Source organism: Adiantum capillus-veneris, chromosome 22, assembly GCF_014529385.1.
Source record: "Adiantum capillus-veneris isolate H3 chromosome 22, ASM1452938v2, whole genome shotgun sequence".
NCBI lineage: Eukaryota > Viridiplantae > Streptophyta > Polypodiopsida > Polypodiales > Pteridaceae > Adiantum > Adiantum capillus-veneris.
Window position 1 is genome coordinate 58,134,869 of NC_140952.1, and position 26,545 is coordinate 58,161,413.

The following is a 26,545-nucleotide window of genomic DNA, read 5'->3' on the forward strand; positions in this document are numbered from 1 at the left end:
GTGATGCCTTGAAGCAAGAAGAGGATGCTAGCTCTATGCTGACATCAGAGTCATGTAATGAAGAAGGGTTCTCCCTAGATGAGTGGAGACATGATTCAGTTGAAGATAATTTAGGGATGGGTCAAAAAAGAATAAGAGGTGAAGATATTGTGTTAGAGGCTAACTCCAAGGAGGTTTTTGAGCAGTTGGTTACAAGTGACCGGGAGCATACCTACCAGGATGCTTTGGAAAGGGAATTAGACACCATATTTGAGAGGTATGCAAAGTTTTATGATGTAAAGCTGGAGAGGTATTTGGTAAAAGTTGAGAGAATTGATGAGAGGTTTTCCATGCATATTTCTGAGGTTTCTCTCAATGTTGAGAAAGGCTATCTAGAGGATTCTTTTGAGAATGAAGATGCAGATTCAGACTTCTATGCGAAAGAGGTACATATGGATTTAGAGGTTGGTGAAAAGGTTGAAGTGCAGTTTCAAAAATCTTTCAAGTATATTAAAGGAAGCCTGGAAGTGTTTTTTAAAGAGGAGGATGAGGAACTTATGTCTCTACGTCATGAAGATTTTGCGCATAATGGAGATTTGTTACTGATGTTTTGGAGACAGATGTATATAACAATTCCTTCTGATCCGAGAGAAATTAAAAGATGCGGAGAATCTCAATGCTTAGTACAATACAAGTTCTTGAGTACCCATATGATCCTAGAGGAGGTCATGGGATGACAAGGGATACAATTTCTTTCACAAGTTACCATGAGGTTGGCACATGCCGGAAGATGTGCAGGTTTAGAGGGGGTGGATGTCGTGCTGTGACACGTACATAGTGGGAACGCATGCTACAAGATCTATCTTGTAATTTTTTAGATACATAATTATCTTTCCTATAATGTACATATACATATTTAAGTATAATAATAAGCCTTCTATCTCATCCTATTATTTATCTCAAGGGTAACCTATTCTTACTTTACCATAAAAAAATACTATGGGAAAAGCGTCAATAGCTCCGCCTCTTTAACTTGGGGCAAAAAGCATTGATTACTTATTTCTACTATCTCATTATCATCTCACACCCTAGCTAGATCTTATATCTAGGGTAAACTCCAATATATATATTCTATGTATTTTTTATACTTTTCTTATATTTCTTTTTAAATAGCTACTAGGAGGGAATCAAATCCTAGTGGGACACTAGGTGGCATGATTTCAAAGATACACTTATTTTAATGCATTATTGCAAGAATGATTACAAAACCTTGTCAAGGAGAAATGTCGTGCTTTCATATGGCATGAGGTGTCCTTTGGAATTAAATGAAAGTCTAGGCTAAGGGGACCACGGGAAGACTTTTGCTGCCAGAAATGGACCCTATTTTGATGAATTTTTTACACAAGGTTCCAATCCGAATTGGAAAATGATTTTAAAATGAAAATCGTAGCTAATGAGATGAAGTTTTTGCCCATATTTTTACTTTTTTGTTTGGAGCCACGGTTGAGGAGATATGATCAAAACACTGGATCCCAGTCTGCCCACATCATGCAGGGACAGCTCATTTCCAACTTTTCCAATTTCTGTTCACACTGGCTCCTCTCTTCTTGTGTAAACCCTTGGGGGTTCCCTTCACCTATAAAAGGGGACCTTTTATTCCTTGAAAAGAACTAAAGCATTCAAGCCATTGATGAGAGGAATTCTTGAGGGAGTGAGTAGTAATGCCTAATTGTACTTAGCCATTAACATAAGCCCAAGCCTACACTTTCTCCTAGAGGAAGACTAGCCATTCTTGTACGTTATCCTTGGAAGATCAACTCTAATCAAAGAAGGTCGCACTTGGTGTATCAATCAAAGTGGAGTTCTCCCCTCTTCTTCTCTCTCCATCAATAATGGTGCCAAAGGGTTTGTCAAGTAAGATGTGTTCTACATTGATGTTTTCTTGATTTCTTGTTGTTTTCTTTTTCATCTCTAATCCAACATATATATATATATCTAATATTATCTCCTTAACCAAATCTATCTCTCTCACTCTTAGTAATTCATCCTCTCTACAAATTTTAGGTTCTCTTTGCTACAGGTACATCTCTCTTCGCAGTATCCTTATTGCCTACGGGCAAGAATAGGGCTTGGGAGGGAAACTTCTCATCTCTTCACTTCTCTCATATCTACTTTTCTCACATAATATCCTAGATGAATAACCCACATGATGATAATTTCTATCGCTTTCACTCTGTACAATCTATTAGAATTAACGTATGGATTAGCCGTAAAATACACTTTCAACAACGTATAGTGTTTCTCTTTGGCCCAGAAAGGCTCAATGAAATACTTCTATCACTGGATCCCATCATACTACCTCTCATAGACTATAATTTTTCTTTTGATGTAAGCGTAGTTATCTTGCTATGAACCAAGAGGATTTGTACACACAATTAATCCCAATCACTAGACAAAATATATATACTACGGTAAGCACAAAGCTACAATTCCAAAGAACAATTCGTAGTCTATTTGGTCAGCCAAGATTGAATGCCATTAACTCATCTATTAACCCTTTCATACTACCCATGATACGATATGACCATAGCCTTGATGTTTTCATCTTTGTGTTGTTTTGACATTCTCTTTTGTGTTCTTTTTTTGTGTGTATGAGTGCAAGAGAGAAAGAGTGGGTCTTCTTTGATTGCACTTCTTTCCAAACCCTAGTCTTCATGGCATCTATGGTTTAATTCCTTCATATAGTTTTTGTTGGGTTCTCTCACAAACTCTCACAGCCATAAGCCCGGTGCTTTCCCGACAAGACCGCTAATTTCTCGACACCGTGGTACTTTAGAGAAAACCTTGGGATTATGTCTGCTCACAGGTTATATATATATATATAAATATAAATCTCAAATGCTTCATAAAGGAGGTTTCTGGTTGAAATCTTTTAATTGGATAAATAAAGTTTCGGCCGCCCGCCTAACTCGCTTATCACTAACTCTTTGTATATACTCACTTATACTTGTGTGAATAATAAGATTTGGGAGATAACCCTTCGACAAATTCTCTGCGTACTATGTAAGCTCTCTGTCTGTGTATCTCTGTGTGTTCCTGTGTGTGTGAGAGTCGATCTAAGCTCCGCTCCGCGACTTCAATTGGTATCGGAGCAAGGTTCAGTGCGTTTTTGCGTAATCGTGCGCGTGCACTCTTTTCGGGCAAATTCTAGATCCGGAGCTTGTTAATTCACACTCGGCGTTCCGAGAGTATTTCCATCAGGTGACATGAGGTGACTTGGGGTTTTATCCCCATTTTTAAGCTCTTTATGCTCTCAAAATTTCATTCTAAGCACTACATCAAAAGATAGGTTTCAACCGCAAAGAAACCCGTCTTGTGTAGATTGGCAAGCATGAGGTGGTCGGCATCAATATCGGCATCGACATACATCACTCATTAGTCTTCAAAGCATCATCTATAGACCAGGTACACATATATATCATTAGATATATATATTGCAAGCTGCATTGCTACTTCTTGTGCTTGCCAGGTTCCAGGGGAGGTGTGACCATACGACGGCTTGACACCACTGGCATGTATTGCAGATGGATATACTGTGATTGTGGGTCTGCTAATTGTGAGTCACGCTAGTAGACAGACCATCACAACGGTCATAGAAAAATGATTGGTCTATTGTAGGATTCATGCTAGTTCTGGGCAGTTTGCTGAGCGATCTGAGAGGGTCGTGTGTGAGGTTTTTTGAAGCCAAGCATTGGGGGCTGGGTTACCTAGTGTGAGGTGGATTAGGTTGCTGGAGTTCCCCTCTACACGCATCCTCTTCGGTGACTTTTATCCCATAGGATGTATGAATTTGTGTAGACACTGGACTGCATCTTATGCGTCACGCCATTGAGGCATTGTTCAGGGTTCAGTCTTGAGACAGATACAGGTTTTGTGATCGCCTAGACAGGAGATAGTGTATGCTTACATGATAGCATATTACAGAGATTTCTAGATTTGTCACTGGTCAACTATTTATGGTTGTTTTTGAGCTATCTTTTGGTTTCTAGAGCTGAGTTTACAGGGGAGACTCTGCCAAAATTTTTCAAAATACTGACAGTTCTTGAGGAGAGGTGTTCAACTTGTTTATTGTGTACGTAGGCCAGTTTATAGGGGAAACTCTGCCGGATTTTTCCCAGGAGCAAACAGTTTGGTAGACATGGCATCTCTTAAAGTGAGACTCTTTACAACATAAAGAAGCTGGATGACACAAACTTTCCATTGTGGAAGAAGCAGATTTGACAAGTTTTGGTGCAGAAAAAACAAGTGAAGCCACTGAAGCTCAAAGGGGAGGGACCAGAAGGTATGGCTGAAGATGAGTGAGAAGAGCTTGACGAGTTAGCTTGTTCCACAATCATGTTGACACTGGCAGAAAATGTTTACTACAACGTAGCAGAAGAGACTACAATGTATGGCGTATGGAAAAAGTTATGGGGTATGTACAAGAAACAAAGTGCTGCTTCTCAGATTTATTGGCTCAAGAAATTGGTGGATTTGAAGATGAAGGAAGGAACAGCCATGCCAAATCATCTCAATGAATTTCACACAATTTTCAGCCAGTTAATAGCACAGGAGATAGTCTTTCCAGATTCAGTGAAGGCTATGTTTCTCTTAATCACTTTCCCAGACAGTTGGGATACTTTCCGCACGGCATTAAGTAATTCTATTGCACCAGAGGGTCTTACAAGTGCCGATGTAGAAGGTAGCTTGCTTATAGAGGAAGTGAACAGGAAGAACATTGACAAAGGCAAAGGCAATAGTGCTTTGGTCGTTCGAGGGAGACAACAGTCTAAAGAGAAGAAGGGTAAGAAGGCACAAAACCGAAGTAAGTCTCGTGACTCGAAGTCAAAGGATGACATAGAATGCTACCATTGTGGCAAGAAGCGTCACATGTAGAGAGACTGTACAAAGTGGAAACAAGAAAAAGGCAAAACAAAGAGTTCTGAGCAAGATGAAAAGAAGTGTTCAGTAAAGATTGAAGAGGTGAATGTCACAGGATCTGGTTCAGAAATTGATTCTGGTATAGCAGCTGGTGACATCTTCCTCACAAGAAATTTTGATTCTGTTTTCTTGACTGCAGAGGATGGACGTGCTATGAGTGATTGGATTATCAACTCAGGGGCATCTTTACATGTTTCTCCGCACAAAGAGTGGTTTACATCATATGTGTCTACTAAAGATTATGTCAGACTTGGCAATGAGCAGTTTTGTGACATACTTGGAGTGGGAGATGTGCAGTTGAACTTTCAGAATGGCTCTTCTTTATGGCTCAAGAATGTCAGACATGTTCCAGTAATCCGAAAGAGCTTGATCAGTACAAGGAAGTTGGATGATGCGGGTTATGTGACAGTTTTTGGGAACAGCACTTGGAAGATCTCCAAAGGTTTGATGACTGCATCACATGGAAGCAGGTCAAGAACTCTGTACACTTTACATGTTTCAGAGGTTAAAAACCATGTAATTAATGTGATTGAGCAGCCAAGTGTGTCACTGTGGCATTGTAGGCTGGGACATATGTCAAAAAGAGAAATGGAAATACTTTCTCGTTATGGTTATTTGCCTGGATTTTCATTTCAAGATTTTGAGTTTTGTGAGCATTGTGTTGTTGGTAAGCAAACACAGGAACCACACAGATCAAAGAGGAATCATAGGGAAGAACGGTTAGCTCTTGTGCACAGTGATCTATGCGGACCAATGCCTAGTTTGTCACTAGGGGGAGCAACGTACTTTTGTACATTCATAGATGACTATTCTTGCAAAGTATGGGTTTATTTGTAAAGCACAAGGATGAGGTGCTCAAGGTCTTTAAGACATTCTTGCAGCTTGTGGAGAATCAGAGTGGTCAAAAGTTGAAGTGCTTGAGAACTGACAATGGTGGAGAGTATGTTTCCAAATCTTTTCAAGACTTAGTGAAGCAAAAAGGATAAAGCGGGAACTTACTGCACCACACAATCCTTCACAAAATGGAGTTGCAGAACGTATGCATAGGACCATACAAGAGAAGGTCAGAAGCATGTTGTCAAATGCTGAGTTGCCTGATGGATTTTGGGAGGAAGCAGTGGCTACAACACTCCATTTGATCAACAGGTCTTCTAGTAGGGTTTTGGATAAGAGTGAAGTGGCCGAGATGCTATGGACAAGCAAGGCACCTTTGTATAATCATCTCAGAGTCTTTGGTTGTGAATCTTATAGCCATATTTCTAAGGATTTGAGGAAATAAGTTAGAACCAAAGAGCAGGAAGTGTATATTTCTTGGCTACGGAGAATCGGGCGAGATGGGTTACCCGCTTTGGGATCTTGAGTCCAGAAAAGTTATTTGTAGCAATGATCTGCATTTCAATGAAGCCAACTTTCACACTAAGCCAGAGAAGACAGAGGAGATCAGAAGAGTTGTCTTCGAGGAAGATGGACCTAGTGCTAGCACATCAAGACAGCATGGTCAGGCTTAGGAACAACCTATAGTGGCTAGAGAGGCAGAATCAGTTGTGGTGAGACGTTCTGAGCGTGTCTCCAAACCACCTGATCGTTATGTGCCACCTCTAAATTATGTCATGCTCACGGATTGTGGAGAACCATCTTGTTACAAGGAGGCATTACAAGTGGTTGACTCAAAAAAATGGCAGTTGGCCATGCAATCAGAGATGACGGCTCTGCATAAGAATCAAACGTGGTATTTGGTTCAATTGCCAGAGGGCAAGAAATCTCTACCTTGTAAGTGGGTTTACAGGTATAAGCTTACTCCTCATGATGGATAGCCAAAATACAAAGCACGGTTGGTTGCTAAGGGTTTTAAGCAAGAACACGGAATAGATTTTGATGAAGTCTTTTCACCAGTTGTCAAGATGACAACATTGAGAAGTGTACTTGCTTTGGTTGCCAAACATGATCTGCATTTACATCAGATGGATGTGAAAATGGCATTTCTTCATGGAGATTTTCACGAGGAGGTTTATATGCAGCAGCCAGAAGGGTATGTTGAGAAAGGCAAAGAGAAATTGGTATGTCGTTTGAGAAAGAGTCTCTATGGCAAGTTTCACCAATTTCTTCTTTCTCAAGGATACAAGAGAAGTGAGACAGATCATTGCCTGTATACTCAACAAGCTAAGGATGGTAGCTTGAAAATCCTCATCTTGTATGTGGATGACTAGTAGACAAATGGAAAAAATTTCAGCTCTTAAGTCAAAAATAGCAAAGGTTTTTGACATGAAAGACATGGGTGAGGCAAGTCATATATTGGGTATGCGTATCCAACGAGATAGGTCCAAGAAGATGCTTTACTTATCTCAGGAAGAGTATATTGACAAGGTGTTGCAACGTTTCCATATGGACAGGGGAAAGGCATTGATTACACCGTTGCCGTCATATGTGAAACTAAGAAACCAAGATTTCCCACAGTTTGAGGTGGAAAAGGTTGAAATGGATACTGTGCCGTATGCGTCTACATGTGGGAGTTTGATGTATGGAACGATTGCTACACGTCCGGATATTGCATTTGCAGTGGGAGTGGTTAGCAGATATATGTCAAATCTCGGCAAGAAACATTAAGAGGTAGTGAAAGGTATCATGAGATACTTAAAACATACAAAGAGTATGCGCATATGCTATGGTAGTCAGGATTTGGGTGTCAGAGGATACACTGACTCAGATTATGCAGGAGACTTGGATAAGAGGAGATCTACATTAGGCTATACCTTTACATTGGCTGGAGGTGCCATATCATGGTGATCTCGATTACAAGATTGTATTATGCAGTCTACTAAAGAAGCTGAGTATGTTGCAACAAATGAGGCATGCAGACAAACCATTTGGCTTGGTAGATTGGTAGCAGACTTGGGAATCAAAGTAGATATGCTAGAGTTATATTGTGATAGTCAAAGTGCTATACAATTGGCAAAGAATCTAGTGTTCCATTCGAAGACTAAGCATATTGATGTGAAATATCACTTCATTAGGGAAGTACTTGAAGACAAGCAGATACAACTGGTGAAGATCCACACCAAGGACAATCCTGCTAATCTACTCACAAAGGGACTTCCAGCAAAGGGATTTGTGCATTGTCGTGAGTTATTGGGCATTGGATAGATGGCAGCCATGTAAATCTTTGTAGATTTATGTTCATAGATTTACAGTTACTTAAAGTGCCACATTGGACTTTAAGTGGGAGGTTGTTGGGATTAAAGCCCAAGTGGCCTCTTATACGGATATGGCCGGCCGGCCGCCTAGCTCGCGTATCACTAACTCTGTGTATATACTCAATTATACTTGTGTGAATAATAAGATTTGGGAGATAACCCTTCAACGAATTCTCTGCGTATTGTGTAATCTCTCTGTCTGTGTATCTGTGTGTGTGTGTGTGTGTGTGTGTGTGTGTGTGTGTGAGAGAGAGAGAGAGAGAGAGAGAGAGAGAGAGAGAGAGAGAGAGAGAGAGAGAGAGAGAGAGAGAGAGAGAGAGAGAGAGAGAGAGAGTAGATCTAAGCTCCACTCCGCGACTTCACTTAATACTGATGGTGAGTATGGTGTTGAAAGCCTCGTGGCATGGCTCGTTATGCTGCAAAAATTTGAGTTTAGAAGATTGCAGTTGTTTATCTGGTTATGATACATACAATTTACAAAAAAACTGGCTTTAAAAAATGGATCTAATACTTGATGATACTTCTAACATAACTTTGACTATATAAAGGATGATGTGATGTATCTCATGAGGTTTCCATGGCACATTCCTTTGACTCTTTACAGGTTTAATCTCTTCAAAATTAGCCAAATACTGGTCTTATAAACCTACAGCCTGCTTATTGATTACTAGCTACCTTTTTGGGTCTTGGATTTCTAGCATAGTCCTCATCTTTCTTCTACCACAGCTACCAAAATTATAAACTAGTCCTTGGGTTAGATCTTACTCTCATGAACCAGTTGTATTTGGGCATGGTTGGAGTTAGCTGGATCTGGCTCTGGTTTTGACTAGTACATCCTTGGCTCTTGCTTATAATGCTCTGGGTTGTTTTTTAGCTAGATCTTTTTCTCTTTGCTGACCTTGTTGGACTTTGTCATGCTAACCTTGACATGCGAAAAATCTGACATGCAGCTTGGTGCTATTTACTAGGAGTATGGTTTGGCTTTTTTTTGGTTTGACTTTATACATAATCTGGTTTTTATTTGTTAAAGAGAATTGGCTTAAATTCTGATCTAGCCTTGTTACTGATCTGGTGAATACTGATCTAGTATGTTTTGAGTGTAACTAGTTGTAGCTAGATTTTGTACCTTCAGCTTGGTACTTAGATTGTTGGCAAAGATCTGGTCCTTTTTTCACTACATCTGGTTGGAATTTCTCTGGCCAACTATGGCTTAAATCTGGATAATGATACTTTGGGCATGCTCACTAAATCTTGAGTAAAAATCTATATAAAAACTTTTGTTGTTATACCTTACTGATGGTTCATTGTGGCACTGATTAAGGGATGACTTGAAAGCATTTTTTAGCTTTGAGAATGAGCTCCATTTTTTGTGACTCTGGCTGATACTTACTGGGCAGATTAATCGAGCTGCTATTTTGATACCAAAGAAAATCTCTTTATGGTACTTAAAAGGGTGCTGATAGGTAAGCAGGCCTATTGCAAAATTAAAAGATTACTCGTTTAACTAAGGTTCTTGCTGGCGGACCTAAACTTGGGTTTTTTCATACAATGTTTAAACTAAAGCATTACATAGGATGATATGGAGTATTTGACTTCTTCTCATAGTAAAAGGTTATTTTAAAGAAGAACTTTTATAACATATGAAGCAATTTTGGTAAGATTACTTTGTATAGGACAATAGCTAGTCTAATAATTTTTGTGTTTGACATGGATAACAACTGATAGTTTCTTTGAAGCTTGCCATACATAGCCAAGTCTAACATATATGTTGTCTTGACTATATGGATGCAAGTGAGAATTTTATCTTGGCTTAAAAAGGTTTAGCTTGTTGCAGTCCAACTTTGAAGACACTTGATGATGCAATTGGGATGGTTCTGATACCTTTGTATAAACTCATTTGGAATGATACTTCATTCTTATTACGCTGTACAGTTGTGAATCAAAGACAATTGTTTATGTACTAATCTTTGCCTTGACATCTTTAGCCAGTCGTCTTTTGAACGTCTTGTTCCTTGGTGTGTATCTATTAAAATTAAAAAACAGCTACACACACACACAAACTCTCTCTCTCTCTCTCTCTCTCTCTCTCTCTCTCTATCTCTCTTTGTCACTTCAATCTGACTAGAATTGGCCCATCTAGCTACACACACATTTACTCTTATGTTCCTGATGGTTATAATATCTCGTTGATGATTACCTTGAGTCTATATCATGTACTTCCCTTAATGGGAGTTTCTAGTGTTAGCTATGTGCTGATGAATATAATGTCTTGTACATGATTTTCAAGTGTAGATACTTGGTATTTTTCTCAATGGATGGTAATTACCAATAATCTTTACCTTTCTCTAATCTACATGGGTATATTTGTCTCACACTATGCTCATTGGAGCTGATGGTTACACTATCTTGTGGATGATTTTTGGACACTCATATCGGTGGTCTAGTAGCATGAAATTTCCTTTGATAATTAATCTATCCTATACTTAGATACTCTTGTCTTAAGCCTTTGTAGCATTATCAATTTGATCTAACCATATCTCATGGAGTGCTACCCACTTAAGTCTTACTTTCACCTCCCGTGGGCTTGACCTCTTCCTATATTGTCTTGGCATAAATGGATTGCTAAGATAAATATGCTTTATTTATCTTATACAAGCCCTAAAACTTTCACCTCCTGTGGACTTGAACCCTTTCTATACTGTCTTGGCGTAATTGGATTGCTAAGATAAATATGCTTTATTTACGGTTCAATACTAAAACCCTTGAGGTGCTGGTGTTTTTTTGTGGTGGGACCTCACTCCTGTGGGCAGGACCTCTTCCCTATACTTCTCTACCTAATTGAACGCTATGATAGTGGTGGGACTCCTCTCCTAACCAATTTCTTTCCCCTTGTGTGTGACCTCCCCTTAAGTGATTAATCACCCCATCACTTTTGCCTGGCTTGGCATTTATTCTGGGCCGCTTTGTGTTGTGGATTTTTGGCAATTATGTTGCTATTTTCTCATCGACCTGCCTAGCAAATATGTCATTTTTCTTGATGCCATAACCCTAGGCTCTCTTTTCCCCTAGCCCATGCGTTGGCATTGCTCTCTCTCTCTCTCTCTCTCTCTCTCTCTCTCTCTCCTGCTCCCCTGTAGCTTCGAATGTGTTAGATTGCAACTCTATTGTTCATTTGAAAGCTCTAGCACCTCTGGTCTCTGATTTCCTCCGGATTCTTGACTGAGTGCTTTGGTATCTTTGATGGTGGTGGATGGCGATGGGCTCTACCCGCACCTATTTAAATAAGGTGAGGTTGTCTTTGCCCTCAGTTAGCCTTGAATCACTGTATTGTTCTTTCATTTTGTGAGAAAGGGTCGTGGGTTTGCTTGTTGTCATACTTACTACAACATGGATCTTATCGCGCGAAAACTGAAGCTTCATAGGTTGGTTCTGAACAGCCTGTATTGGTTTTTTTGTTCAAACAAATTATTATGGTTGTGTTGATTAAGCTAATATTGTGGATATTTGCACAATAGCTTGTCATCTATTGATGATTTTCTCCTTTGGAGGCTTAACTTGTACAACTTGGAAGCTGGGTGGGTAGTAGCATCTGGTGGTGGTATAATGATTTCCTATCACATATTGCAACAACATCTTGTAGTGTTATGCAATTACTGCTTGGGAATCTATGAATCACACTAAGAATCTATAATAATCTAGTATTTCTCCCTCAACCGGGTTGTTATTTTGGATTGAATGTTGTAGCCTAAAGTGGGACTATGCACCTTGAGACTGATTGAGAAATATTCTCCTTCTCTGGTGCCCATTTGCAAAAAATTTTAATGATCTATCTGTAATATGACATTGATAATCTTGGATCTTTATGTAGTATGGGTCTCTATGTTTAATACTTGATGACTATTATCTCGAGTTCTATTAAAATCCGGGGAAAATTTCCTTCATTTACTTTAAATTTACTACTGACAGGTGGATGAATATAGCTGTTTATCTTTGATATGCCTAGTCCTGACCTAAAACTAGACATTTTGCCATTTTTACAGTGTCTTCTTTTAAACGTTTTGACCTTTAGATTGTTTAGGTTCTGGCCATTTGAATACTCTTACGAGGGATATTACTTGGCTGGTTGGTCTACCTATAGATAAATCTTTTTAACTAATAGCTTTAGTTTTAGGGCTTGAACAACTTTAGTGTTGGATTTTGAAGACCTTGGCTAATGCTAGGTTTGTAACAACAAATCTCTAGCCAACAAATAGACTATGCTTCCCTATGCGGTCTATTCTCCAAGAGTGGATTAATTTCCATAATTCGATTTTGGAATCTTTCAGGACGAAGGAAAATGGAGGCCGGATTCCCACGCGCGTTTCATCTCATGTGATCCGCATGCCTGCTCAAGCTTGCCTACTCCCTCAATCGCACCCTTGCCAGTCCTAACAGTGGGCACACTGAGAACCTTTCCTTGCATGAGGCTTAAGGTGTAGGGAATGGTATCCTATTGACCATTCTCGTTAATCATGGGAGACCGGCGGAGGCCGGGAGCCCTAATTACGGGAATGGTCAGTAGGCGACCATTCCCATCCTTCAAGCATTGGGGGGAGGGGGGCCAGCAGTGACGTACAGTGTTGATCAGTGAGCAGTGTACAGCCCTGGCATCTGGCACAAATTTGCCTCAAGAACCCACTGAGTCATGACTGTGCGCCATCCGTCCGATTTTGCAGTCCGTGAGTGCTCTTGAATTGCGGATCAGTCATGCAATGATTGGTAATCATAATGGGCAATGATTGGAGGAGACAATCCCTTGGAACGGGTGACAATCACTATGACATTTGGAGCACATTACCGCTCAGATAGACATAGGAAAACAAAGGAAAAGTTTAAGGCAAAAAATGTCATAGTGGTAATGGTCCTTCAGCAAATCTCGCGGTAATTGGCTCGGCTACATTTCCACGTGTATTTCCGCACTGTTTACCGCCAGTATTACCGCGACGATTACCGCAACCGGGAGTATTTTTTTTAAAAAAAGCAAATGACCATTTGGATGGTCCTTGGTTGGTAGGACCCATCCAAATGGTCATTTGCCTTTTTTTTCTTATACATTTAATAAATAAAAAAACAACAATTTCATTGCACCAAAACTTTGGACCAAAATCAAATGTTTAATTATATTGGAGAAACTGTTCAAAAACAACAATTTCATTGCACCAAAACTTTGGACCAAAACGAAATGTTTAATAATATTGGAGAAACTGTTCATTACAAAATTGCCCAAATAGGCGATGCATGGCGGCTATACAACTGTGGCCAAAAGAAGACTTTGGGCCAAAATCAAGTGTTTAATTATATTGGATATTACAAAATTGCCCAAATAGGCGATACATGGGGGCTATACAACTGTGGCGACGCGCGCGCGGGCCCAAAAACACTTGGAGGATTGAGCTACTCGGATCCTGGGACCTCTCGAGGGACTCCTTGACTCTGGAAAAGAAAAAAACAACAAAACCTTTAATTAATACAAATGGATACATAAAGCTCCATGCAATGATTTTAAAAAGAAAGTTCACACTTACAGGCTGTAGTGTACGACATGCATTATCAAATTCTTCGCGATTGATTTTGTTGTTTTCATACAGCCAGCACCATGTCTGATATTTGGAGTGGCTCTCTCTGTATCTTTGGATCTCTCGGCTTGGACGGGTCATAGTAATATTTTGCTGTATATCAATTAAAAAATATCACAAACCTAACCTTATTACCACAAATTAAATCAATTCAAATGAAAATACGCACACTCACAAATTCATCTTTCCATGCTGCTTTTCTGCCCGAGCCGTAATGTGTGGGCGTTTGCTGCGCCCTCACCTCCACCTGCCGAGTGTGCACCCTAGCACCTGTCGCTCTCTCGTCCTCCAGCTCGCCCTCGACTTTCTCCCACTCCTCGTCGTGAACATTTCCAGGGCGATAGTTGTGACCCTCAGATTCAAATGTTCGCTTTGCCGCCCTTCGCACACTGGACTTCTTATTTTTCAAGAAATTCTTGATGTATTCCTCGAGCCGCTGCCTGGAGAACTCTTCCACTTGCTGATTACGGAATCGCATGAGCAATGTCGTGTGAATGTACGTCACGTCAGGTGGGTCTTGATCTTTGAAAGATTCAAAGCAATCTTGGTATGTTGAGCGGATCAGCTGGTTAAGGTGCCCTCGAAATGTCCTCCAAAGAGGAACCTCGATCCACCTCCCCCCCACGATGTATATAATAGTAGTAGCCACGAGCGTCCGGGGCGGGCGCATCGCGGTCCTCATCCTCATGTGGAGCTCCAAGGGGTGAGCGAGGAGGTCGGGGTGTAAGAGGAGGTGAATCTGTAGCACTGCCCCCTCCACCACCAAAGCAGCACGAGCCACTACCTCGACGTGAGCGTGAGCCACCACTACGGGAAGAGCGTTGGCCACCCGAAGAGCGCTGGTCCGAGCCCGAACCGCTAGGTGGTGTAGGCGACGGATAACTCGACGGTGCGGGCGTGGATCGCTGCGAATGCAAGGTGGAGGGAGCTACGGGTGACGGGAAAGTCGAGGGTAAGGTGGAGGGAGGCCCACTGGGAGGCACACTCTGCACGATCGGAGTGCCGGCGCCCGGTGTCGCAAGCGGTGAGAGCCCATAGGCAGCCAACTGTGCTGGTGTGTACCGCCGTTGAAGACTCTGCTGCGAGGATAGCCACTCTACCTGGGCGTGGTATGTACTCTCGAGGTAGGGGTCGTGTATTGCATCTCAGAACCATCGAAAGCCGAAGGTGGATTGTGACTGGTGGGAGGAAGACTGCGAGTAGTAAGCATCACAAGCATCCTCGTAAGAGAGGCCCTCGGCGAGAAAGTCCTCTATGGATCGATAGCTGGGCGTGGAAGAGGATGCCATATCCTACAATTTCACAAAAAAGGCCCTAATTAACATTGGATTCTAGTCAAAGTGAGATTCTTCCTTGCATAGGATTCCTCCTTGCATAGGATTCCTCCCTGCATAAGATTCCTTTTATCTCCTATTTAAGAAATGATTTATGTGCTTATTTTTTTTGCATCCATTTAGAGTGTGTGTGTGTGTGTGTGCTTCTAATTAATCTATTGTGTGTGTGCGTTAGTGTATGGCAAAGAAATTAATATAGTGTGTGTGTGTGTTGGACCTTAATCTACCATTGGGCTTCTCGGTGACCATTGGGGTCTCAATCAACTTCATCGCACACCCACATGGAGGTATGTTTTGGTATACTAATGCATGCCCAAGAACACACTAATGCAAGCATTAGTGTGTGCTTGTAACGCATGCACACACTAATGCTTGCATTAGTGTGTGCTTGTGCACTAATTAGTGTGTGAAAACACACCAATGCATGCATTGGTGTGTTTTCACACACTAATTAGTGCACAAGCACACACTAATGCAAGCATTAGTGTGTGCAATTTTTTCACACACCAATGCTCACAATAGTGTGTGCTTGTGCATGCATTAGTGTGTAGACACACTAATTTGTGCACAAGCACACACTATTGTGAGCATTGGTGTGTGCTAGAGAGGTATGCACACACTAATGCAAGCATTAGTGTGTGTGTGTGTGTGTGTGTATAATGCATGCATTGTGCCTAAAATAGTGTGTGAAAACACACTAATTAGTGCACAAGCACACACTAATGCTTGCATTAGTGTGTGCTAGAGAGGTATGCACACACTAAAGCTTGCATTAGTGTGTGCTTGGGCACAAATTAGTGTGTGGAAACACACTAATGCATGCACACTAATGCTTGCATTAATACGTGTGTGTATGTGTGTGTGTGTATAATGCATGCATTGTGCCTAAAATAGTGTGTGAAAACACACTAATTAGTGCACAAGCACACACTAATGCAAGCATTAGTGTGTGTTAGAGAGGTATGCACACACTAATGCTTGCATTAGTGTGTGCTTGGGCACAAATTAGTGTGTGGACACACTAATGCAAGCATTAGTGTGTATTAGAGAGGTATGCACACACTAACGCTTGCATTAGTGTGTGCTTGGGCACAAATTAGTGTGTGGAAACACACTAATGCACACACACACACTAATGCTTGCCTTAGTGTGTGATTGTGCACAAAATAGTGTGTGCAAACACACTAATTAGTGCACAATCACACACTAATGCAAGCATTAGTAGTGTGTGTGTGTATAATTCATGCATTGTGCACAAAATAGTGTGTGAAAACACACTAATTTGTGCACAATCACACACTAATGCAAGCATTAGTGTGTGTATAATGCATGCATACACTAATGCTAATGCTTGCATTAGTGTGTGCTTGGACACAAATTAGTGTGTAGAAACTAACTAATGCGTGTGTATATAATGCATGCACACACTAATACGGGCATTAGTGTGTTTACTAACTAGTGCGGCATTAGTGTGTAATTTGTGCACAAAATCATGTGTAAAAACTAACTAGTGCGGCATTAGTGTGTAATTTGTGCACAAAATAGTGTGTAAAAACTAACTAATGCATGCACACACTAATGCTTGCATTAGTGTGTGCTTGTAACGCATGCATGCATTAATGCGGGCATTACTGTGTGTATAATGCATGCACACACTAATGCAAGCATTAGTGTGTGATTGTGCACAAAATTGTGTGTGTGTGTGTGTACAATGTGTGTGTGCATGTGTGTGCATGTTAGTGCATGTGTGTGTGTGTGTGCAATGTGTATGCATTGTGTGTGTGTGTGTAGAAGAACGAGAAGAAAGAGAAAGAGTTTGAGCACTTACATTCATGACCTCGGTCGCTTGGATATGGTGGGGATGGAGATGAAGAGAGTAATAGAGGTTGGAGATGGAGAGGGAGAAGGAGAGAGAGCTTGGAGATGGAGAGGGAAACAGGCCCGCGCAGAAGAGGAGGTCGATTTTGAATTTTTGGCATTCAATTTCGCGGGGGCATGCAGGGCCCCCCTTTATATAAAAAAATTTGCCTGAAATATTACCGCGTATATTACCGCGCCAGTTACCGCCGGTATTACAGCCAGTATTACCGCAAAAATCTCTCTGATGAGACATTGACGCCGATTGCATGACCTCTTGTACCCACTCCCCTCTATCTTTAATGAGTGTCAGTCATGTCAGTACCAACATTCTTGATTTTTATTTTTCTTATTTAATTTTTTCTTATTAGTGTGTGGTCGTGTGTGCAGGACGATTGGGATGACGTGGGTCTGCCGGTTGGCGCGGAACGAACTCGATGGTTGAGCGAGCGATTACCATGTCCATGTACGCGATGTAAGCGTGCAATTGCACGGCTTCGACAGATATGCTTGGCTCACGTGGATGATTATGGGCTATGGGAAGATCCGAGAAAACGCGCTCGAATGGAAACTAGCGATCCGAGGGTTTCGGCATCCATTGATGTCGCTCCCCATTGGAGTGTGATCGGTGGCGGAGGCGGGAGGAGGACGGAAGAGCGATTGCGCCAGGAAGCAGTCATGGGAGGGGGGTCACACCCGCCGTCCGATGTGGGTGGGTCCACACGAGCGCATGCGCATCCTACATCCACTACATATGGGGATCTCCCCACCACCCCGCCCCACATGGAGGTGGAGGAAGATCATTTGCACAATATGGTTGAGGATCTTCTTGCACATGAGGCGATGAATGAGTGTGAGCCTGAGTGTGCATGTGAAGAAGCCGCCCAAAAAACCAAAGATTCATTGCTAGAGGCAACACACACCGCTCTTTATGAGGGATGCTCCTACTCCATATTACGAGCGTCTCTTGAGATCTTGAATATTCAAGCAATGTTTGGATGGAGCAATGCAGGGGTTGATGCACTATTGAGGTACGTTTAAGTGTAATAAGAGTTAGTTGTGAGTTTTTTTCATGGTTATATGCAATAATGAGTGTTATTTAATTATGTCATAGGCTATTAGGCAAGATGATGCCTAAAGGCAATCATCTTCCAGAAAATCGAAGGAAGGCATGACAGGTGGTGACAGGGCTTGGGATGGACTATGATTGCATACATGCATGTGTCAATGATTGCGTGCTATTCCACAATGAACATGCAGGGCTTGATGCTTGCCCCGAGTGTGGACAATCAAGGTACAAAGAGGGAATGAAAGGAACCACAATACCTCGCAAGGTTCTTCGTCATTTCCCCCTCATTCCCCGCATCAAGCACATGTTCAGCACTAAAGGAACAAGCGAGCTTCTTACATGGCATATGACAAATCGCTCCACCGATGGGGTTATGAGAGTGCCGGCTGACTCGCCGGCATGGCAACATATTGAGCAGACATGGCCGAAGTTTAGAGAAGAGCCTCGTCACTTGAGGCTTGGTCTGGCTAGTGATGGGGTAAACCCATTTGGGCATCGGTCTACCTCATGGAGTACTTGGCTAGTGGTTGTTGTGAACTACAACATTCCACCATGGGAGTCAACCAAGAAGGGGAACATTTTGCTCTCTCTTCTAGTCCCGGGAAAACACAAGGTGAAGAACATGGATGCATATTTAGCACCTTTGATTGAAGAGCTTCAAGAGCTATGGAACGGCATAGATGTTTTTGATGTATCAAGACCACTTCGTGATCGGCGCACAATGATCAAGTGCATTCTCATGTGGACCATGCATGATTACCCTGGGCTTGGAGAGATTTCTGGTAATCTTATAATTTGTGATGCTCTTTAATGTCTTTGCATTGGTCACTTATATGGCACGGTTATGTCTTTTCTTTTTGTAGGACTATCGACATCTGGACATAGGGCATGCCCAGCTTGTGGACCCTCACTCATGACAGAGAGACCCGCTCTACTTGGTAAGGTGATCTACCCCAATAACCATCGCTTCTTGCCACCCACACATCCATCTTATGCTCCACCGGGCAATGGGATGGAGCCACTCCATTGGACCATGGCCCGATTGGGCAAGACATTGGAACGAGCATCACAACACATTGCCTCCTCCCAATGATCCACCTAGGGGTATGTCTAGGTACTCTATTTTCTTATCACTACCCTATTGGGATTAATTAAAAATCTAACACCTATTGGATCCAATGCATGTGTTCAAAAATGTTGGGCAAGCTATATGGGATCACATAGTAGGCAAGAAAGATTCATTGGGGGCTAGAGAGGACATGAGGGCCATAAGGAGGCTCCCTCCTTCGGCCACACCTCGCATGGGGCCTCGGGGGAAGATTGTTCTTCCAAAGGCACCTTGGATTCTATCAAGGGTGGATCAAGAGCGGATGAAACAAGTCATTGCATCCATCCGTACTCCAACAGGTTATATGCGTTCGCTCAAGGGTGCCTTCACTAAAACTAAGAAAGGAGGATCCACACAACTGTATGGGCTCAAATCGCATGATTGACACAAGATTCTTCAGGTAATGTGTGTGTGTGTGTATGTGTGTATATATGTGAGTATGTGTGTATGTGGTTTAGGGTTCTGGATACTAAAAAGTCTTTTTGTTTGTGCAATAGTTTGTGCTTCCAATTAGCATTAGTGGATTTGTGGACATGAAGGTAAAGACTGCAATATTCAAGGTGGGAGAAGTTGTCAGGTATAGATCATTTGATCCTCCCTCCTAAACTTTACTTTGAAGACTAACTTTACTATGAAGATTATGAAGGGTTTTTTGGTTACAGGTTTGTGAGATCCAAAGAAATCGAAGTTTCAGCCATGCCAACAGGTCGACTTCTAGCGATTGAAGAAACTTGTGCTATTGAGGATGCATTCCCATGTTCTATCCTTGTTAGCCAAGTTCACCTATTGCTCCATCTTGTTGAGGAGATAGCCATTTGTGGTGTGGTTCACTCCAGGTGGATGTTCTTTCTTGAGAGGTTCCTAAAGACCTTGAAAGACTTTGTAATTAAGGCTACGATCACAACCAGAGGTATTCATCGATCTTAAGTGTTAAACCTTATTAGGATTGGATTGTATTCACAACTCTTTTTATTAGTTACTTTAATCACTAATGGTTTCATGTACATGTGTTCAGGCAAGCCTGACAGAGGGTTGGATTGTACAAGAGGCTTTTGTGTATGTCTCTCAATATCTTTTCACAATAGACCCATCATTGCCTCGTTTAAAGACGCGGAGGAAGAGGATCCAAAAAAACAGGCAAACATTCCAAGTGGGAAAGGTTCTCTCTTGATTTTGGACAGGGAATTTCAAGCCATAGTCAACAACCATTGTCTACTCAATGCTCCCATCATGGGCAAATGGGTGGATATGTATGTGGAGGTGCGTACAACGAGAGAAAGGGAGAGGGAAGCATGGAAGAGGTCGCATGGAGGTAGGCGAGCACCTCCCTTTCCTAAAGAGCTTGCCAAATACCCTGATCTAATTCCAGTTGGGTGGATACACACTACCATGACCAAGGCCAAGGCACAAGGAGAACAAATAAGCCCTAAAGAATGGGAGTACACGCGAGGATGTCTACCAAGGGTAATATACTCAATGTGTTTAGTGTGTGTGTGTGTGTGGGTGGGTGTGTCTATGTGTGTCACCTCTCTCTCTCTCTCTCTCATTTTTCTTGATTGGTTTTTGCAGGCCTTCACATTCAACTCTATGTGGACCGAAGGACGTCATTTTCGAACCCGCAAGATAGATGAGCGTCGAACCACTCACGATAGTGGAGTTATGGGAGACTTTGACACGACAACACAAGAGGTGAGGGAATGTGGAACAATAGAAAGGATAGTCAAAGTGGATTTCAGAACATTTCACAAATATCTCTTTAACTGCCGATGGTTTGCGGGTGAGGTTAAGAGACATGAGAATGGACTCTATATGGTAGACTCCGGGCAATTTCATCGCGGGAAGACTGAAAACTTGGTGCAACCTAGTAGTTGTGAGCAGGTAAAGTCCATGTGCAACTCACTAAAACATTATATGATACATACAAAACTACATTCATGTTGTTGTTTGCTCTATGACCTACAACTGTTTTATGTGCCTTGTATGTATCGAAGACGACTATGGTATGTTATTCCAGTCACACCATGGAGCAGATCTATCTTTGCAGATACGAACATAGAGACTTTGGAAGATCCCACCATACCATCTCAAGAAGACGCCAATGACGATGATGCAGTTGAGGTCGAGGAGAACCAACCATTCCCAATAACCAACCATAGTGAGGAGGAGGACAAGGATGGAGAGGATGATGATGATTCAAAAGGAGAGGCTATAGAGGATGAATCAATAGATTTATTTGTTGATTTATCTACCATGGGGTTGGACATGGATGTAAGCACTTGTAGAGATCTCTTGGAGGATGAAAATTAATAAATATCTTTTGGATTTTGACTTCTTTCTCTACTTCTGCTGTACAAAAGGGCTATTTGTTTATGAACGCAAGACAATACAATTTTGATCATCGTTCGCTTGCCATTTCCATATGAATGCATAGTTGACATAAGATTTTGAGGTGGAAACAAAATATTTTTGTTTATAGAATCTCATGGAGTACAAATGAGCAGAGTAGGAGAATCATACCAATAGATGAGGCAAGCAAAGAGAAGAGAGGTACTAAAAACCCCAATGAGAATGGGATTTCTTACACTCCGTGCAAAAAGGGGGTGACAATACAATTTTGATCATCGTTCGCTTGCCATTTCCATATGAATGCATAGTTGACATAAGATTTTGAAGTGGAAACAAAATATTTTTTGATATAGAATCTCATGGAGTACAAATGAGTAGAGTAGGAGACACATACCAATAGATGAGGCAAGCAAAGAGAAGAGAGGTACTAAAAATCCCAATGAGAATGGGATTTCTTACACTCCATGCAAAAAGGGGATACCAAGTAACAAAATAGAATAGGATTTATAGAAAGGAAAAAGTGGGAGAGCACTTGGATTCTTTTCCGGGTGCGGTAATTTCGGCGGTTATGATGGCGATAATAAATGCGGTAATACTCGTGGTAAAACTGGGAAACGCGCCAGTGGGTCTGCACCATACAATCTCTCTCTTTCTTGTAGTTCTCTCTCTCCTCTTATGCGGTAATGTTGTGCGGTAACAGCACCATTCTCCCATAGTGACCTTGGACGCCCCATATGATGCAGAGGTGGGAACGTCTACTAAAGAGATTCCATGGCGAGCTTCAAACCCATGTGCACCACAAGAGAGCTCGACAGGGCCATATCACTCATCGAAGGTTTTCCTTGTAACATTTAATGGCCTAGTAACTTGTGTGTAGCGGAAAATAGCATGAACATAGTGAACATTTCATTAGAATAGATTCCTAATGAGATTAACAAGAGTGCTTGGGTGGAGAGAGCAACAAAAAATTATAACACCTAGTTAGATAGCATGAATAATACTTCAAAAGAGAGAGAAATTAAGCAATTGACAACAGTTGAGAACCGGATTTTTATGGAGTTGAGAACCGGATTTGTATGGAGCCGGTCTCCCCTCCAAAAGGCTTTGTATTATGGTTTCTCCCATCAAGAGAGACATTTTACAATACAATTATTTGTGTTCCTTCAATACTAGCTAGTGCAATGAAGATGGAAACTTCATGCACTAAGAAAAAAACTTATCAAACATACCATCAATTCCCTCACGGTCACAGACCCAAGACCTCACACACGTTCGAAGATGGTGAGAGCTAGCGGGGTATGAGAGTAGATTGAGAGGAAGAAGGAGTATTCTTATGAGAAAGATGTACATCTCCTCACATAATCACTCATATTAGCATAGCTTAGCTTAGTAAGAAGTTTGGTAGAGGAGATGAGCATGCATTGAAGCTTGGCTCTTGGTTGGATTTGCATCACAAAGCCAAGAGTTGTTGATGTAGGCCTCCCTTCTCACAAGCTTGGAGTAGGTGGTAAGATTTCCATTAAAGCTTGAGAAGGAGAGAGAGAGTCTTCTTTGCTTCACACATGAGATTGTGTGAGTGTGTATGTGATAATTCCTTGCCAAAATCAGCCCCTTCTCTCTCTTGGTCGACCCCCTTGGCTAATTACTCATGCTACAGCCCTATTGGACCTCCCTAGGCCTAGAGAATGGAAATTAAGCAGCATAAGTGATAGCCTTTTGACATGTGTCCCCCTTTCACCTTTTGTGAGAGCTTTAGGTAATTAATAAATGCAATTAAACTCTCATTGGACCCATTTGCCTCCTGGCCAATAGGAATCAGGCAAGCCATTGGGCTGCTGAATGCTCATTGGTCCCCTTAGGATACTGTCCAATAGTCTTCTAGAGAGCTTAATTCTTATTGGTTCTTTTATTGAGTGTTTTTTAATTAATTAAACTAGATTGACTCTAACCTACTTCTCATTGGTCCACCTCCATGGCCATCCAATAGGATTTGAGTACACCTTGTGGGCATCTGGCCTAGGGAGCTGACATGTGTCCCTCTTTCCCCTTGTGTACAAATGAAGCTTGTGAGTGTGTGTGGGTGTTTCTCTCCCATCCCCTACTTCTTGGGCTCGCCCCCTCCTATGTAGGGCTTGAAAAAGACTTTTTGAGACACACACAAAGCATCCAATTCCCCTAATGTTTGACCTTTGGACACAACCTTTAAATTTTGGAACCTTAGCATTTTGGAAGTCTTAATGGGCTGAACCTTAGGGTCTTTTGAGCCCATTGTTGCACATAGCTCTTTTGCAGATGGCCCCCCTTTGGATCCCTACTGTGGTCGGTCTGCTAGTTTAACCAATATTCTAGCTTTTTCTCCCGTGGCACTTCCCCATATTAAATGACCAGTTTAACATGAGAAAATCATTTAGGAGAATTAGATATTGATTATTATGACATTACCTAAATCATAGTCATCCTCGACTATGGGGTAGAGAAGATAAAGAATATTCATTAGTCCTTTTTCCTAGCGGGTAGAGGATCCCTATGTTACCCTATGCCATTGTTCCAGAATGGATGGTTAGTCCATTTGGCGCTTGAGAGCCTAAGATGCCGCAAGCATGTTTGCACATTAGTCCTATCAGTCTTCCATAGTAGAGTGACAAGCTCTACTTGGTGTTCGGGAGACGTCGTCTCTGCAAACTTGATCTAAGCATGCATACTACTTCATTTTTGTGCACAATAAAGAAAAAGAGAGTCTTATAAGACAAAAAATTTGTTCATTTTAAACATTTGTACATTTGCTTACTCTAGGGAAGCATTGTAAGCATTGACAAGGTTTAGGTTATCCTTTAATTGTATGCCATAACCAGCATCCAAAGCTGTGCCCTGGCCTTTGCAGTAAATTTCATCACTTCAACTGCTCCCAACTTGGCCTCTACAGCCCGCTACAGGCAAATCTCGCCAAGGATGTGTTTGTACTACGTTTCTCTGCAAAACAAAGAACTCGCTTTTTTGATTTTTATGTTCAAATCTTATTAAAGGTGTCCAAGACTATTTTAATTTTTCAAGCATGTGTTCGCACCCTCGGGTAACCTGGGCTGCAACATGGTTGCGTGCAAAAATCTACACTGAAGGACAACCTTATTTTTGGTATATCGAGAGCTATCAAAAGAGGTTTGCAAAGCAAGAGTTTAATGCTTTAAAAAGGCGGTGTTTGGGAAAACAGAGTCAATGTTTGACGTGCATTTGTCTACTGGTGGTTTCTCCAGAGGGACTTCAGAATGAGATTGGAATGATCTCTCAACTCACGTTACGGGATCGGGTGATTGGAATGATCTGTCAACTCACGTTACGGGATCGGGTAATTGGTACTCTTGATGATGCCGACATTAGGTGCGATAGATTTGGAATCAACAAGCTCGATGCAACCCAGATTTTTGGCTATCTACTTGATCAGTGCATGCGAGATAGCATCAATGCCAGGACGCATGAATATGGCAACTCTTTGAAGACTAGGTTAACATTTGTTTTTTACTAATTTAGTGTAATAAGTATTTTTGTTGGTTTTGTCTATTGTCAAACACAATCCTGTAGGGTCATGGAGTGGATGGACATGCAGGAAAGCAGAGAACGAGAGAGGAGAGAGATCGACACTGGAGCTAGAAAAACGATATGCTATTTTGATTGATTGCTTAACCTTACATATAAAGGCAAAAATTTCCATGCATGACTTAACTTGCAACTAGAGTAACCTACATGCTCTAGGAGACTGTGCCCATGAGCTAGAAAAACCTGGGCTTGCATACCCAACATAACCATCCCAACAATCCTATAAATGGCCTTGCATATTGAAGATGTTCATTTTGGTATAGAAATAGACCATGTGTATTGGCTAGTGACATGCACTTGAGCTTTACAAAGTGTTTGAAAAGCCATATGACAAGGGGATCTAGCTACATCATTAGTATTGCAATCCCAATGTCCTTGTATAAATGCATTGAGAAATGGACTTTAGCAAACTAGGTTCAAAAAAACCCTTCATTGCAAAACAAATCCACATGAAGGAATGTTTATCTTTGGCTTGCATGAAATGCTCCATACCCATGCTTTAGACTAGGTGCATACCTATGTGGTAGAGACATTCCACATGATAATATTTAGTGGCTTTTGTTGAATCTATGGCTTTTTGTTGGACATAATTAGGTCAATGCTTATGAGGTCTTGAGGGTTTCTCATTGTATTGGCATAATCATCTTGACTTTTGTATTAATTTGGCTCTAGAAACATGGTTATCTCCAAAGTAATACCTAGATCTTTGTAACAACTCATACTTTCAACCATATGTATAGGAGCTTCTTGCAGTTTGCACAACACCAACATTGAAGAAAATTATCACAAAACACTAAATGCTTGTCTAGGTATAAGCATATTTGACCTATGCTTAAGGTGAATGAGCCCTATTTTATTCTATTTCCTTTGTCCTCCATGAGTGGAGGGACAATAAAAAGGATGGCATAAAGCATGAATGGATCAACACTTTGTGTTTTAAGCAAGCTTGAAATGTAGACTTTGGCAAGATGACCACTCTCATTCATACTGATGGACGCTCCCAAGGGAGTCATACTTATGGATTCTCCCAAGGGAGTTGAAAGAGCACACGTCATTCATCCATTTCATTGGAGATGAGTTATAGTAGCAATAACATATGGTATGAATATTTAGAATATTTAGGCATGCGGAGTACTTATGGATGCTCCCAAAAGAGCACATTTCATTCATCAATCTCTTTCAAGATGAGTTATAGTAGCAATAATAAATATAGGAATATTTAGGCAAGCCGCGGTGAAAATTCTTTAATCACATGAGTCTCTTTTTAGGGGACTCTTAATCTCTCTCTCTCTCTCTCTCTCTCTCTCTCTCTCTCTCTCTCTCTCTCCAATTTCACTTGAGTAGTAAATGTTGAATTTGGGCCTTTGCATAAATATTTGAGTCTAGAGGGATTGATCCTATGACATAAAAATCGTCTCGGTTAGTGCCTATGTGTGTTGAAGGGGAGGCCTTGCCATGCAATTGCGGTCAACAAA